This window comes from Hylaeus volcanicus, chromosome 5 (genome assembly GCF_026283585.1).
Source record: "Hylaeus volcanicus isolate JK05 chromosome 5, UHH_iyHylVolc1.0_haploid, whole genome shotgun sequence".
NCBI classification, from domain to species: Eukaryota; Metazoa; Arthropoda; class Insecta; order Hymenoptera; family Colletidae; genus Hylaeus; species Hylaeus volcanicus.
The window spans coordinates 21,652,678-21,671,033 of NC_071980.1; the positions used below are offsets into that span (position 1 = coordinate 21,652,678).

The window sequence follows — 18,356 nt, forward strand, 5'->3', positions numbered from 1 at the left end:
TGTTCCTACACAATTATTTATTTTGTGTTGTTTTTCCATAAAAAATAATCTAGACTACGATCACTTCGTAAAAGTAAGTATGTATATTATTTTTGAAACATATATTTACGTAATTTTCAAGTTATTAGAATGAAAAAACAATCATAAGACCTTTAGGTATAGACTTTCTCACAAATGCTCGCAACTCCTGTCTGTTAGTATATAAGGAAGGTCTACAAAAGGTAATTACGTGGTCCGGTGCTACTCAGGCAGAACTATAGGAGAGGAGAGGGGGATTGGTTCTAGAGAAGGCAAATTTACAACTTTGTCATTTCCCTTCATCCATTGAAGGTATGTTGTGTGTGCCATCACTGCACAGCGCAGCATCGTTTTTCCCTTCATTCATTGGGAAGGCGCGTCGTCGCGTTCGCATTTATATGCCCGGCGTTTTCCCATTGTGTGTGTTCATCAATTGATATGATATTTATAGTGCATTACTGCACAAACTGACATTTTCCTGGGAAAAAATGAAAATAACAAATGTAAATGAGAATTAACAAACTCGCCATACCCCCCCCCCCCCTCTCCCCCTCCAGAATCCTCCTGTAGTAGCGTAATTCGATCACATTTTTGCCAATTTTTGTTTACACAAATATTTTGTTGCAAACTTTGTGAAAAATATGTATGGCACCGATGCGTAGCAATTGGATACCAACTTATTTTACCAATGTTTTACTGACTGTGTATTAACAATACAAAACCCTCTAAATTACAGACAGAAATTCAGGATACACTCGGCAAGGTGCAAGATTACTTTCACACTTCGATACTAAACTTATATTTCGAATATTTCCGACGCAAACACCGATGTGTGTAAATACGGAATAACATTTCATCTTTGCGATAATAATGACCATAGCCGCATGATACCACACAAAAACATTGTTTACTATTTATGCAGTCACTTGGACTTTAAATTAAATTTCATTTTCCTCGTAGAATTACAGATAGGAAAGGCTAAAGAGACATTTTGCCACAAACGTTTCTCCTGTTCAAGGGATCTTAATAAATTTGTTAAAATTTTTGGATACAAATTATTTATTCGTCCTATTTTAACATATAGTCCTCCTGTTTGGTTTAACGTAACCGCGAGCACAATTGAAAAATTAAGATTTTTTAAAAGAGAATTTCTGAGAACACGTTTGGGCAAATACAGGACACCTAAATCTAATTATATTCAAATTATTAGTAACTTCAAACTGTACAAAGACGCGAACATCACACGAATGGCCTGCTCGTACTCGAATCAAGCAGGAATCACTGCAGAGACACGTAAAACCAAAAACATTATTTACATACTCATATTAAATTGAACTTATTGTTAGAGCGAAGGTTACATTTAAAACGACCATGACATTTTACTTACTTACCACATTAACAGAAAAATAGTTTGCATAATTACTGTAATTGAACAAATGGTCATAAATTGTATATTTTAGGGGAAAAAATTATTTTCTATTAAACTATCGTCGATATCAGAACAATACTTTACGCGTTTATGAAATTCATACTAAAATATTGATTAGAATTTATTTCTAGCTTCATTATTTTACTATAAATAAATTAATAAATAATTGTTGGATTTCTAAATTTTGAGTTCAGGTTTGTTATCAAGGCTTTGAAAAATTCTTGTACACTAATGAGTTTCATGGAAATCGTTCGAAAGAAAATATGTATGCTTGAAAGTGTCAAATGATTAGGAATAATTTACCCCCTGATAACAATGATTGTCGACAAGAACGTTATACATGCAGTAAGTTGTAAATTAAATTAAGCTTATATTAAGTTTTATTCAATACAGTACTATAATATCCATTATATTAACAATAAAATAAGAAATTTTATACTTTCTAGTATGAATTTTGAAGTAGTCGTTTCACCTCTTAAATATGAAAGCGGATAAAAATGAAAAAAGACGTGTCGAATATTTTTCGATGTCCTTTACGTATGGAAATTTTCAAAAAAAAATTAAAGGGGGCATATTTATTAGGAAATATGTAAACATTGAAAATCTATTAAATTTCATGTGCTTCTTGTGCTTGGACAAACGTTACTCTATTTGAGATATGTGATTATGTTTATGAAAAAAATAGTGAAGTTGGGTAAATGTTTAAAATGACACCCGTTGTTTTCTAAACATTTATTACTTCTTTCAATAAAATTCATACGAACATCTGACAGCACCTTTCTACATAGGTATAGTAACCGTTACTTGATTCTTCATGAATCCCCATAAAAAAAATGGTGACTAATTTAAAAATGACTGATTTTAATGTATTTGAACCCCGCATTGAAGTTCCTTCAAACGATATCTTTTGTTATATTTTATAAACTACGCAGAATATGAAAAAATTGCTCGAGTAAACGCTATTTGTTATTGAAAGGACTACTGAAAACAACAAAGATTGATTTGTCGTTCCATTTAAGAATATGGACCGTTGTGCCCTCCTGCCCTCTGGAGGGTCATCCAGGAGTACCCCATACATTGGGGTACACATAAAAGGGCCTATGGTATCGTATAATACTAAAACTAAAACTTGCGATATCACTAATAGTTTCCCATAAAATTGATTGCAATTGTTTACACGGCTTAGTCTGTATATAAGTTGTTATTAATAATTCTTATGACTGAATGGAGATGAACGCTAGACTAGCCTCACTAGGCAAATGCAGATATAAATCCATCACATATGTATTACAATTGTGATTATCCTATCGCGACAAAACAATTTGATTCTTACATTTGATGGTGTTCGGGACTACGTGACACTTTTTCAGGAAAGTCGAAATTAAATTTCTTTTTAAAATGGATTTATATTATGTTGAAGAATGTTTAAGTTTCTATTCGTTCTAATTCACGCAAATATCCATCCCTTAACTTTCCTACTCTAATTTCATTTATTTCTACATTCTTTGTTTTATGCATACTATTAAAACCAAGACAATAGCTATAGCTACTCCCCTTTCCCCTAAGTAAGACTTTCTATCGTTCAACTGTTGCGACCATCAAGTATTCACCACTGCGGGTGATTCATCGGGCCAAAAGACTCGTCGATGACTTCCGACAGACGAGAATGATCCAACGCGTCTAAGCAATGCTACTTCCAATTTCCAAGTTCGCCGCGACGATGACAAAGTGCTGTACAAGGAGTGGTGTTCGAAGATTATGGCGTACTCTGTCGCGGAACATGCCTGACCACGTATAACGGGTGTCCGATTCGTAGCTCGCGGAACTACGCGACCCATCCGGTGGCCCTAGCAACGCACATGCGCCCTTCTTGGACTCTCGTCTCTCCGGTTTCTCTCTCCGGATGGTTGGGGATTGGCCCGGAGTAACACCCCCTCATAATGGGTTCACCCGTCCGCGCTGAGTGCGGGAGAGCTACCGAGAAAGAGACGGAACGAGGGTACGACGGGCGCCGGAAGGAGACGAACAGACTGCGGAAGCGAGAGGTGGAGTGGCAGAGGCGGGGAGAGAGCGAGTCAAAGACTGAGCGAGAGGATGAAAGACAGGGCGAGACGAGAGGGAAGAGGGCAACGGAAGCCATATTGATTTCCCTATGTTTCCCCGTATTGTTACTATAGCGCCCGGTGAGGGCGCGAGGAGAAGGCAGGTACCACCCTCGTCAACCATCCCGCGGCAGCTACCCCTCGACAGCCACCCCGCGCAGCCACCCTGCTCTGTTCTTCGAAACGACGCTCGTCCGACGAGAGACCGTGCCGGTGGACGTGGATTCCCTTCCGGTCTTTCGTTTCTTTCTCCCCTGCCCTCTTTTGCGCCGAGGCCTTCTGTCTCGCCTGCCCGAGCTTTCCTACGTTAGTCTTTCCTTTATTCCGGTGTATCGGTTGCTGGATATTGTCGCGATAATTCGCGACGCTGAGGATTTTTTAGCGCGTACAGCGACCGGACGTTGACGTCCAGGGCCACCCCGAGACGACGGCTTAATATTTAGAGGTCTCTGTACCCATGCACTTATCTTCTAGAGGCACGCATACCGATTTGTTTAACTTTTAGAGACCTGTGCGTTCGGTTTCTTAACTTTTAAGAGCTTGCGCATTCGGTCATTGATCTTTTTAACCTTCAGAGGCTGTAGCTGATTGCGTGATTGTTGATATCTATCGGGGTTTAGCAATCCCGAGGTACACGAACTACAAGGGGGACCAGTGGGCCCTAGATTACTGGTATTTCTAATGGGGATGCCAAAGAATGATAAAGAGAAGTATACAAGCAAATGCAAGGTAATGTAAAGCAAGTGTTAAGTGAACGCAAAGAATTAGGTGTTATAATCAAATTATACAAACGAAACTCGTTCACTGAGTCATTTACATTTTAGAGGCCTCCACATGGGCTGTTTACCTGTTGGAGGCTCCCACATTAAGTCTCTTACATTTTAAAGGTTCACGTAATGGGTCATTTGCATTTTAAAGACTTCCACATTGGATCGCTTACCGTCTAGAGATTCGCGAATCGTATCAGTTACCTTTTACAGGCTTCCACATCAGGATTTTTTCATTTTTGATGATTATATTTTGTGTCATTTGTTTTTCAAAAGCTTTCACAGTGTGTCTCTTACTTTTTAGAGGCTCCCACATCGAATCCCTAATTTTTAAAGCCTTCGCATCGGGAATCTTAACGTAGAGACTCCCACATTCGATTGCCTACTTTATGGAGACTTAGACATCCTCCACCAAGTCATTCAACTTTTTAACAGCTTCCACGTCAGTTTTAGAGGCCTTTGGAAGATTAAAAGTGAGGGATAGGTCGGATGGATTGACACACATTTGATTAGTAAATGATAATATATTTAACATAAAAAAGGAAATATGAAATTAGATCGCAAACTCACACACAACGCCATATTCTCTCTTGCTCCATTCTTACTCCCGCTCACTCTATCAGACGTCGCTAAGTCCCATTTTCATCCACGGTTTATATAAAAACAATCTCACTCACAAAAAGAAGCTCCTTTGTGTAACAGTTAATATTTTCGGCACAAAGAGCACTACTGTCGCGTTTTACCCCAGAACAGATTGTCGAATGTATCGGTGGGGTCCATTCTGAGCAGATCTTGACAGTTCACTTTACATGGAGCGTGCTTTTTGCATAATTTCTCGCAGGGAGGCGAGCAAATCAGGTTTCATGCTCTTACACGTAGATTTGCGATTGGTTCTCTATAATATTTCTTGCATGGTTGTAGCAAGCTGTTATTCTTAGAAATTATTTTCTAGGAATTATTGTCTTTCGATTAACCTAAAGTTAGTAACATGCTTAGAAATATGTAAAAAATATTGTACGGGAGCAAGGAATTATGCTGCGCATTAAGTGAACTATAACGTTATTAATCGAATAAACATTCTCCAATTACTCGATAGTTTATTATTATATAGTACCTAATTAGTTTAATTATACAGTACATAATTAGTACGAACAGGTTATTCAAACGACCATTAGTGTTACGTCTTAGGGAGGATTTGCTAGCTAAGCATTATTATGTCCAGCCGGAACACAGTATATCTGTACGTATCCCTGTACGCCTAAACGCAGAACTATACATGTCAAATCTATTACTATTATCACATTATGCACCGGCTATGAAATTATACGAACCTCTTAAGCGAAGGAGGTTAAGAAATTTTGTTTAAATTCGTAACTATCCTCTTTCTGTGAATTCGAGTTTCGTGGAAGTGTGAGACCGGAACCAAATGGCCTGGCTTGACCACCCTACGTTAGGGTCTGTTAATGACATAGTATTGGGAAATAAGTGTTATATTCTTCGTGATCTAATTTGATCGTGATTCATTCGAGTTTAGCAGGTTCATTCCTACGAATAAGATTTATGTTCTTTCTTTGAATTTCCTTGTTGGTTTGTTCTTTGTCACTTCGAATAGTATAAAAGCGTGCGTTGAATATGCGCTAGTTTAACAACCTGACGTAAGTAGCCGTCCTATTTAAATTGGATTTTTTTTATTCTTTCTCGAAGTAACATTTTTTCACGAAATTCTGAAATTTTCTTTTCAAAGTTTTGTTATTTTCTAATTTTTGGACATAAATGTTACATTAGGTCGTTGCCATAGGTATCTAGTTTAAGAAAATTCAAGTTTCTTTTTTATTGCAGATATACCCTGTTATCACGAAGCTGTTAATTATTATGAAACCGGTTTTTCTTTGTTCATACATTCAATAAAACATACTGGAAGTTCAACAACAACTAAAGAAAATATGATACTATGAAAATACTCTTTGACGAGCGGCTCATCTTACCTGCGTATGAAAAAATTTTATCTCGATAAAGTTATACTAAACGTAGTCCTGTGAATATAATTCTACCGTTGAAGCTCTGGAGACACCTCTAGAACCTCGATTTATGACGTGGGACTCCTAGAGTCCATCCGTCCTTTATGAAAACAATTTTGGTATTATTTTATTTTATTTATAAAGATCTACTTGACAAAGTAAGAATAAAGTAGTCTTATTTCCTTCTCTTTTTCAAGAAACTCTTGTCTGTTTATTTCGACTTCTAACGGTACAAAGTATAATTGACTACATCTTCTGTCATTTTCAAAATTTGACTACTACGGATTTATATTTTACTCGTATAACTCATCTAAATTGAATTTCTAGTTGTATCGTTCATAGTTATGCGATTAGTATATAATAATAAAATAATTAGAAATTTGTATTAGTATAATTACTTATAAGATCGCTTAGTATTACCTAAAACAGGAGCCCGAAAAAATGGGACGTGTAAGACTCATCCGTCCGTAAAAGGTTAAACCTAAAACGTATCACCAGCGCAACAACTTCCGTCTTATTCGAGTTGCATGGTCCAAAACGTTTGAAGATAACCGCTATAAATCACCGGGTACTCAAAGTAAAATTTGATAAGAGTCGCGTTCGTTGGCGAAGGGCATCGTGACCTGGAGAGTTGAAAACCTACCCCTGTGTCGCGATCCGCTCATCAACGAGGTCGTCCGAACCGCATCGCACGCAATACGATTCGTGCGTGGCTTAATATCTCTCCTAATGTCGAAACACCCCATCGTTCGGTTCCACGGAAGGCACACCTGGGTGGTCCATGCACGATATCAGCTGCAAAACTTCCCAGACGTCCCGTTTTTCTGCGTCGTGTCCTTTGCTGTCCTCTCCTGTCCTCTCCTCGTGGGGAATCGAAACGGTACGAAGAGGGGTAAAAAGGAAAGAGAGACGGAACGGGACAGACGGAGGGTGAGGAAGAGAGACGGGGATAGGGAACCGTGTGGTTGTTACCTAGTGATGCATGGCTCGGTAATAGCTACAATACAACCAGCTTACAAGAGGGGTTCCGTTTCCATCCCGCTCGCCGACTTGAGATTTATTGCTCCCCGGTGGATTGCGGATTCCCAGATTCTCCGGTTTGCCCTTATAAATGACTCCTATTAATTGACCGTGATGTGCTGTAGGGAAACAGTGGAATGAAGGAAATGAAACTGGTATGAACGCGAAGATGGACACCAACTTATGCGTCAAAGGGTTTAACGAGATGGCGGTGGGTTTTCGTCCGGTTCTGTAGCTAGTACCTCGTATGTCGCGTACTCGAACCTATTGCTTTCCTGATTAGACCTGTCGACTTTCCCTGTCGCTCTAGGGATCAGATACCTGTGCCAATAATGTAATAACTTAATGTATTAACTTATGCATTTACAGGAAATTTGAATGTGCAAAAACCTACAAAATGCAAACAATATGCAAGAATATAAAAAAGATTGAAAGCAAAGTTCATGTTGTAATATTTGCAGAATAAAATAAATTCTCGTTTAGGTTTAATTTTTGTAGGCACGTTCGCGAAGATTTTATTTTCCATAACGATCTGCAGTCTAGTAATAACTATTGTTTGAATTAACACTAAATACACCGGTACTTTATATATACAGTCAGTCCCACAAATATTCGTACCCTCTATGTCTATTGAGGAAATTTATTTAAATTAAATGGTAGGTTTGATGTTTTCAAGTATACGTTTCTATAAATATGTTGATGTATATATAAATACATGTATAGGCATATCCATATACATATTCATAATGAAACATTCATTTGGTAACGTCAAAATTATTATTTAGTTTAGTCAAACTTCTTCCATAGACATAGAGGGAACGAATGTCTATGGAATTGACTGTACATATTCTTGCCATAAGGGTTCATTTGATCCCATTCATTATGAAATACACGTTGATTTTTAGAAAGAAATTCTTGATTTATTAAAGGAAATAATTTGCAATGTAATACCTGACTTCTAATAAAATTATCAATTAATTACACACAGGGCCAACGTACCGAAGATAATAAAAATTGATTATCGTACTTCATTCATTGTAGGCTCTGATCTTTATTCTTCGACATGTACGATTTTAAAGTAAATTTTGAAAAGGGTTATTTGACTCAGCTTGATACGTTTAGTGTTAACACTAAACCCACCATGACCAGTCAAATGTTACAGTTCTTATATGCAATATATGAACTATATATAATTATTTCATGCATTATTCAATTTAATTCCATGTAAAATATTTTTCCATTTAATTGAAAAAAGTGCCTTTAAGGCTAGTCACTTTTTCCATCCATAGTCACACATAAACGTCGATGTGTTAACCACCACACAAAATCTCTTCCACCGACTAAACTATCGATAGTTCTCCATCAAGGTAATACAAAGTGATACGCGTTTACGTCGATTTAGGCTCGTCCGGTACCGTCGTGTTCACGATTTTAGTATTCGTACGCATGGAAGCGCATGGACGGAAGACGTAGCTGTCCCGAAAGGGTTAAAGTGGCAATCAGGGGATGAAATAGAGGAGGCGGAAAGGAAGAGTAACGTTCGACGTCCACGAGCTCGTGCCGCGGCCACGTGTCCGGTGTGCGCGAAGAATGAGACCAGACACACCCACTGTGCACGCGAGCGCGCAGCACCCCGTGACCGTGCGCAGAACCCCATAGAACGCGAGCCTGTGGACATTAAACGCGTGTGCTAATGCACTTAATATCGAGCTGCCGTGCGTGCACGAGCCGTTGCGTGAGAACACGCGTGGGCGGGGTAGTTGTCAAAACACACGTGGAAATTGCACGCCAAACCGATTCTTGCTCGCTCGACGGCTTACAGTAGCCGATAATCACATTCTTCGTAGAAAAGTCGAATAACTTTTAAACGGAATTAGGTAATGTGACGATTCTTGCAGGAGATTGGAGGCGAATACTTCTGGAATGACGTGCGAATATCGGAAAAGTCGAAACAATTTTGGGTCTGAGATAAAATAGGTTGGCATTGCGAAATTAATCACTTTTTTTTTAACTATGTGCTTTAATTTAAGGGGTATATATGTATATAAAGTATTTTAACCAAAAAAAGAAAATTCGGTTTTTTGAAACGACCAAAGTGGTGTAACTCCTTAAATTAAAGCACATAGTTAAAAAAAAGTGATTAATTTCGCAATGCCAACCTATTTTATTTCAGACCAAAAATTGTCTTTCTATATACATATATATGTTTGTGTTTGTAAAGTTTATATATATACATATATAGAATAATAATATATCGTTAGGTAGAAATAAATTCTACTCGAATCTCTTTTTATGTAATCATGATACATTTGTTTAGTGAAATACATAAGTTCCTTTTTACTATATTAATATTTGTATTTTGTATGCAACTTTAAGTACCGCAATTTTAGGTTAAATTTGTATGATTTACTTTGGAAGATGTCATTATACTAAAAATATATATTTTTTAAAACAGTTATGTATTTCACTAGCTTTTGGAATTAGTTTCACTAAATCGTCTACCAAGCTTCTATTTTTGTAAAAATGAAAAAAACAAAAACTCCTTTTTCAGTTGAATATTTACAGACTACATTAATGTAAGTCAATGTAAATGAAATCTAGTTGTCGCATCAATAAAAATTCTTTTGTAAAAGCCTGTAAATTCAGGAGGGCAAATTGATCTAACTCCTTAATTTAACAGGTGGAGATACTTCTGGAATGATACACAAATATTGGGAAATATCAAGACATCTCTTGGCCAGGAATAAATTGGGGCCGATGTTGCAACTGCAATCACGTTCGTTTTTCTTTTTCATCATCTGTTCGCTTCAAATTAACTTAACTGCTGAAAATATTTCTTCGTCAAGTCTGAGTAACACTGAAACAGAATATTCAGTTTCGCCTAATGTAGGCATTTTTTAATGAAAGTTATCGCAAAATTTGTTCAAAGTTTGTACTCTCAATTTATCAATGAAATAGTGTATTGAAAGTTTAGGTTTGTCGTAAGAAAGTCCTCAAATTCAATTTTGTTTTGCTACTTTTCTAACTGTTTCATATCTGATAAGGACATATAGTTAATGCAAATTGCCGTACATATATTAAGTATACATGTATACTTATGTATTGTATACTTTGTATACTTATGAAATTATGCGACAAGAATTGTCTGCACTTACAACCCTCTGCATCTCAATTCCTACAAATTTCTTTCGACACATTCTCACTCGCCTAAACTTCTCAAAAACTACCCCTAGTATTCAACTTCGAAAGGGTCAACATCTCTCCGGTAGATTGTTCTTCCCCTCGTTGACGTCGTTCTGCATAATATTCCTGCATGCCACGAAACTCCAACATTCTCCCTGTCCGAATAGGTGTCCTCGAAACAACCATAGGATTCTACTCAGCATTCGAGGTTGATACGAGCCCAGTCGCGTCGAAGAGGTTAACGGGAAACCTCTGCAAACCTCTGGAAACTGGGATCCTCGAATACAAATTTATAGCGTCTCGCGTCCGACCACGCGGGGGATCATCGTCGTCGTCCAGGCGCAAGGTGTTCCGACTCGTGAAATTTATGTAAAATCATGCGCGCTCGTTGCCTCTGGCCTGCCCTCCCGTCACCCCCGCCTCTCGACATATGTGGCCGAGCGCAGTAACCACGCGTAATAACGTAAGATTGAAGGTCGCGGGTAACAGGCCATCCGGCGCATCCTCATAACATGTAAAACACCGGGATTACGGGATAATAACGAGCCCAGCCGTTTGTGTTTGTAAAGTCTGCGGGACGCATGCTCGTGTTCGTCCGTGGGGTGGCTGGATTGGAGCGGAGAGCGTGTACGTTGGTGGCAGAGATAGCCAGGCGATAATGAAACGGCATGGCGGATAGCAGGGTGTCGGGTCGTCCACGTAATTCCGCTGGTCGAAGTCCGAGCCGGAGTGGACACTGGGGATTCTCTGGCGCGGTACACCCCCCGTGGCTTTTAATATCGCTTTATTAACCCACTTTGGATCGTGGGACGCTCCTGTTTCTCGGGATCCTCGCGACTGACCTGCTCGTAACCCGTGGCGGTTATACGAGAAGACAAAAATTCTGTTCATAATCGCGGAACGTGTCATGGCTGGTTTCCGGTGGAAATGTAACGCGAGGCCATTTTGACGCATCTCGAATTTTATAAGAAATGTTTCGGGAACTGTTTACATTCTCCGCGGGCTATTGAGATTTTTCCATATAAAGAAACAAGCATATATATTTTTTTTGAATTTATTTATTTAATGTCGCATCAGCTTTCTAGCCATTAGCGACCACATTACAATACATCGTTATATTTTGTGTCTTGTTACATTGTATTTCACATACATCACTTGGTTTTCTTCTGTCTAACAATTTTAAACTACCTAAGACTAATTACATATTAAATATCTTTAATTATTTTGATTTTCTCAAGATAAGTTATTATTTCTTTTACATGTTTTCTTTCATTTAAACATTGTTTAATATTTACAGGAAGTTTTACTTGGGTTCTGATGTTTTCACCAATTGGACATTCAAGCAAAATATGTTAAATGGATAATTCTGAATTACAATTTTCACATCGCGGTCTATCAGATTTGAGTATTGAAACAAGCATATGTTCATTTCCATTTAACCCTTGAAAGTCTGATTTTCTAAATCAAATTTTTAAAAACATCAATGTATTTATGTATTATTTGAACTATTTGGCAGTTGACTATTTTTTTTTAACTTTTGTCAAAATAACATTATGCAATGGTAACATACATACAGGCAATTATTAAAAAGAAACAAATTGCAAGTGCGCAATTCGATTTAAAAGTCCGGTATCAAATTTGAGACTTAGGGCATTTAAGGGTTGAGGACCTACTATTGTACGGGTGAAAGAAAAAAAAGTTTTTTTAAGAATTTGTATTTCACGTAACAAGTCATTGTAGAATGTTAATGTTTCTATACACATGCGTAGATATGCTACAGTGAAGAACAACATTTTTAGTGAATTTGTTATGTTTATATTTAACCACTTGTTTCTTTGATAATGGCTACATGAAATTAGTTCTCTTTTTCTATGATTGACACGATAATTTGCCATTGGATCATTCGAAAGCAAAAAATCAAACAGATTATTAGAATATATATATTATATATTAACTATATCAACTATAGTTTCGTAGTTATAAACAGGGTATGATAGAATTACGTTGTTTTTAACCCGTTCACGGCCAGACAAATTTAAAGCGTTTTGCCCTAGGCGATCAAGATTTAATACAGATGTGCAATCTAGGTTATTATTTCCATAATAAAAATTGATATTGAATTTGTTGCTTTAGGAAGGAAATTTATGATATTCCTTTGCAATAATTTGTGACGTATATTTCGGTGTTGCTTGAATCACTAACAAGTTTCAAGTTCCCTTTATATTAATAAGTTCTTTAGCTAAGTAGTTAAAACCTAAAACTAATAAAATGAAAAGTTTAACTCTGTTTACTACGAGTACCAAGGAGTGTCAACGAAAAGTATTATTTTCCTTTGCGAACGGGTCCAGAAAAAGCCTGCGTATGCCAATCTATAACGTAAAATATCTTTCGAGGAAACAAATTATACAACATAACAAGATCCCTACAAGTAACGTTCTATAGTTTCAAACTTTAACACCAAACACTTTCTCCATTAAATTCAGAAGATAGCCTAGTTCGTCCGTGTCTATCCTGTGCTTCCCCCTTCAGAGATTAAAACGGGACTCCCTATACTCGCCACGTGCCAGCAATTGTGTCAATAACAATATACGCTCTAAAGCAGCATACGCTGGTCAGAATTTCAGCAAACCGTGCACACTTGAGCGTTTACGACCCGAAAGCGTCGTTGTTCGAGGAATCATCGTAACCTGGGTAGAACCGCTCCGCAATTATCCTTTTCATGCCTGTTGCGCTCGCAACGACCACCGTGAAATTGCGGAAAACCGACTCGTTAATTCCCGATACGTTTCGTCTGGTCGGATATTAATTTTTGCATCTCCCTCGCGGAGCCGGGGAGACGTCTTCAGCGGGGTTCGTTGCCCCTGGGGTGGTTCCTCTTTGTGACCGCGACGCGCTTTGTACCGGACACCCCGTAGACTGCGCGGTGAAGATGTCGCAAATTGGATCGTGTATATAGTCGTCACGGTGCAATATATCGTCGGGAGATCCGGCAATCCCACGAAACAAGGCTCTTGAATCACCGCACGCCTGACTTACGCGGGAGCCGGCTTAACGGACCAAGCAAAGCCGGCTTCGTTTGCACAAACGAAGCCACCAGATGTCGATCTGAATATTTCACCCTGCCCCGCTTTCGCTCCTTGATAAATATCGGCGCTAACCTAGCCTACGTTAAACATTTTCCCCTGTAGACATCCTCTATAAGAGACACGTCCCTGGCTCTCTGATATCGAGGCCTTGGACCACTTTTGGAAACTTCCATATCCACTTAGAGGCTTTTGATACACGATAAACTCTTCTATAACATGGTACTCTCAGGATGCAGTTTCCATGTGAACCGTTCATTGGACAAATTGATTGACTCCATAAAACGAAAAGTTGAGAAATGCGATGAAATACATTGTATAATGTACATTGTTTTTTAAATTTCCTTTTATGATATACATTCAAAGGAATATTGTAGAATGCATAAATACAGAGGTAGCTTTCATCTAACGGTATATAAAATTAACAAGAAAGAATAGCCAGAAAATAATTGTCAGTAATGTTACAATTTTTATGTGACTGATGGGACTAATCAATTTGTGCAGTGAACGGCTCATATTACATTGAGTCCAAATTGTGACAGCCCTCTTATAACGCGCTACCCTTAAATCGCAGTTCCCATGTATCGGATAGGCTTATAATGTTATTTGTCTACATGCGTGATACTTCAATGATTTCTGTATGAAATGAATTGTAAAAATGGCCAAATGTACTTTAAAACATATCAAAAATATTCTTAGAGTTACAAAAAATGAAGCAAATTCTTCTCTGTAAAAAAGTCACGAAAAACACTTAATATTTGGCCTCCTAGTGTAGTTTCTCCCTTTAGGCAATTTATTTATTATACTTTTACGGTTGAAATTAATGCCGACTTCCCTTGATCTTTCCATGCACGAACACCACTATTTTTCAATTTTAATTAAAGGAAGAAGAATTAGGCCACTGATGTTTATCAGTCATAATAAATGCTAATCACCATAATTTTTTATCGAATCTAAGTTTTGTCTTTTCGTCGGGAAACAATTTTTAAAATTATATTTCACATTGTTTCCTTAATTTTCTTACCTCAAATCTTGAGCTGAATAAAATAATTCGAAATACGTAATCAATATACTCATTGCCTTTTGTACCTATAAAATCACATTTAGTAATCGTATTCGTCATAACATGGTGCTTTAATGATGCAGTTTATATAACAGAACAAATCAGCCTGATTTATATGTACATATATACATATATGATCGTGCAAACAGTTTTACAATTACAACACCCAGTTTTGTTCTTTGATAATTGCATAATTACTCACGGTCAGCCAACAGTGCGATAATTGCAACAGTGATCATAAAAATTGCATCGCTCATTCAAAATACAAAGTACCGAATATGTAGTTTTATAGTTACGCTAAATGGTCTCATTGTACTGAATAATGTTTTATGTAAATTAAACAGTTAATACTCATTAACACAGACTGTTACTACTCACGTGGCAGTAAAACGAAAAAGCAAGTTTATTTTTAATGTGATGCTATTTTATTGTTCGTTGATTGGAGTTGCAGTATTATTTATTCTGTTGGACATTGCTTGATTAATTTTTATATCATCAATTTAAATAGACCCGTGATTTCATTACTGTAGGAATTAGACCACTGATAACATGAACAAGTTTGTTTAAACAACACAGCTATGGATCATGTTTTAAATTATTTTTGCAACTTTAGAAGATGTAGTTACTTTGTTGACCTACATAACCATATAAACATGAATATATTCGGAATAAGAAATTCTTGAATTGTTCTTCAAGAACAATGTTTATCATCCGACACATCAAAGTAGATTATTAAATTTTTTCGCTCGTTTTGTTTGTATAATAATTCCAGAGAGAAATTTCCTTACAATTAGTTTCATCAAACGGCTCCAACGACTGATACAAGATTTAGGAACAATAAATTAAGAAAGAAACGTACTTATCTTTATCATATAAATGCAGGGTCGGCGTAAGTGCGAGGCCCAGGTAAAATCCGGACCCCCCTTCACGATAGGGGCTGGTCCCTGACATATTCGATCTCGAATCCCATTCTTTCTCTACATCCGAGGATCATCGACATTCCAGCTTATCTTTTTTTCCGCTTATTCGACGGGCCTTCCGCGAGACATTCCAGGCAATGTCCAAATGATTCGGGATCATCCGGCAGTGTGGCTGGCGTAGAAAAAAAAAAATGTAAATCTAGCGCAACCCCGGGAAAAGGCACCCTTTTAATCCACGCAGAGAGAAAAGGCGAAAGAGAGAGCGAGAGAAAAGAGGAACTCCCCAACCAATAGGCGGGGGATTATCACGGGGTATCATATGGAGCCTCTCGAAAGTGAACGAGAAAAAGCGTAGGAACGACGAAGCGGGGCGAGCTAGAGGGAGAAAGAGGGGTAGTGAACGCGGAGAGAGAACCCCATGGTTACCGGCGGCCAGAAGTGGGGCTCCCGTGGCGAGAAGCACCGTCAAATCCACCGCAAATGCTCTCGAGTACTTCTTCTTGGTCGGACGTGAGCGCAAGGGCGACCACGAGAGTGCACGTGGTACTTGAACCAGTTGGGGACCACCGAGTGGCTGCCCGAATGTTGCTTGGTTGCGCGCACGATCGGCCAGAGTAACGAGGAGAAAAAAAATCCGCGTGCCCACGGAAAGAGCGAGAAATATATTTGCGTTTTCCACTTGCTTCGAAGCCTGTGCACGACATTTCACGCGCGGGCTTCGGCTTTTTATCTCGACGGTGTCTCGGCCTCCCGACGAACGTTGGATCACCCTGCACGGTTCCGTTGGTTGTGATCGCAACTTCGATATCGTAACTATGGAGAACATTAAAAAAGGCCGTTTAAATCTTTCTTTTTTTATTTGTATCTAGTTCAATTAATATACAGGTCAATAATAGGTCATTGATATACAGAAAATATAAAATTATAAGGGTGGTATAATTTATTAGAGTGTATTTACACGATGGTTATAGTTTCTGCCTGCTGGTTGAGTTTGGTAAAATGATGTTACGGAGATGAAGTGAATACAGAATTATAAATCCGTCAAAATAATCCACATTCTTGGAAAACAATTTGAGAGGTTACGTATCCTGTTGAGAGGATCGATCAAGTATGATAATAATTTAGATTTGTAACGATACGGTTTGAAAAAGGAACATTTGATTGAAACGATGATCCTCTCAAGAAGTCCTCATTTTTCCAATGCAAATTTTTAAGGTTACAGAATTTCTAAGATTACAGATCCTGATGATGGTATCACCATGAATTAGCCAAGATTTATAACGACGACGTTTAAACAAAACACAGTGCTGTGTGTAGGTCCATTCCAATATATTTTATTAAGAACGAATTGGCAATTTGTGCATTAAAAAGTTTGTTTAGGAACGTTAGACAATTTAGAAACACAGAAACACTGAATAAAAAAAAATCATATTGCAATTAAATACGTTCAACTTATTGGTTAGTTAATACATTTTAGTATTTGTGTAATTGACTACAAAAACGCATCAACATTCTCGACTAAATGTATCGAACCTTGATGGATTATTATTTAATAACAAATAATAACCATTTCTTTTGTGTCGTTTAAAGGAAGGCTTAACATCTACGTCTCGTAGACTAATTTTTAGTTATACAACAAGAACTCTATTTGGTTAAATATTTAGTTGTTGTGAAGCATTTATTTCGTGCTCTTCACATGCACGTGCTTATCACATGCTCTTATTTCGAAACGCCTAATTACATTAACCTTTTTTTTCTATTGTTTATTTGAAATAAGTGTTTGCACATTTAACAAAAGACCATAATAATATTATTTATTAATATTACAAATGTAGCAATGCAATGATACATATTCTACGAGCTAAAAATGAATATGGTTATATAGTCTTTATATCTCCGAAAGATACTATTGATTTGTTCATGGAAAGGCAACTTCTACTTAGGGAGAACTATAAACTTCGTGACAGGCCTCTGCACTCTTCTGGATACGAGTTTCAGGCTGACTCGGTGAGGTCCATCCTACTTCCTTCTGAGAGTCCTTCTAGAGGGTTGGAAAAGCGTCACAGAACGTAACTCGAATCGCATATTGCATATTTTGCATATTGTTTGAATCAGTGTGTATGTTGCATATGTGTTACACATGGTTTTATTGTTGGCGCCTTAAATTTAACAGTTATTTGCGAACCATCTCTTATAATCTAGGTACTACATATGTGCAGTTCTGTTTAGCAAGTGTGAACACTTCATCATGTAAAAGTATTTAATACTTATTGAAAAATTTGTCCAAATTAAATCATAGGTTTGATATTTCCATATCAATTTTTCATTATATATATATACGTAAAATTTATTCATGTACATATTCATAATAAAACATTTATTTAGAAGTATTAAACTTGCTTAATTTAGACGAATGTGTTGAATGGAGATAGAAGGTACGAACAGTTATGGGACTGACTGTAAGTGATTGGCGAGAAATGTAAACTGATTTCTGTAACTTTCCTCGAGAAATTCGGAGTGGGTCGAAATGACCATGCTCCGTAAATCCAGTGTCAAATCTTTGGTCTACGCCAACAAACCACGAACGATTCACAACTTAAAGTCCAACATCACTCAACGTCATTGGCGAAATTGAGTTCCATTCATGCGAAAATGTCATAGCAACGATACAGAGTCGCAGCGGCCATTTGACTGATATAACCCTTCATCAGCAATGTTAAAAAACGTACTGTTAAAAAATAAAACAAATAAAA

The 18,356-nt window shown here is 37.5% G+C and overlaps 1 long non-coding RNA gene across 1 annotated transcript in view; it reads left to right on the plus strand.

Annotated features, from left to right (window-relative positions):
- The window catches only part of LOC128876321 (uncharacterized), a 420,681-nt gene that overhangs the window by 140,595 nt on the left and 261,730 nt on the right, over positions 1 to 18,356 (plus strand). The gene's annotated exons all lie outside the window — the stretch shown is intronic.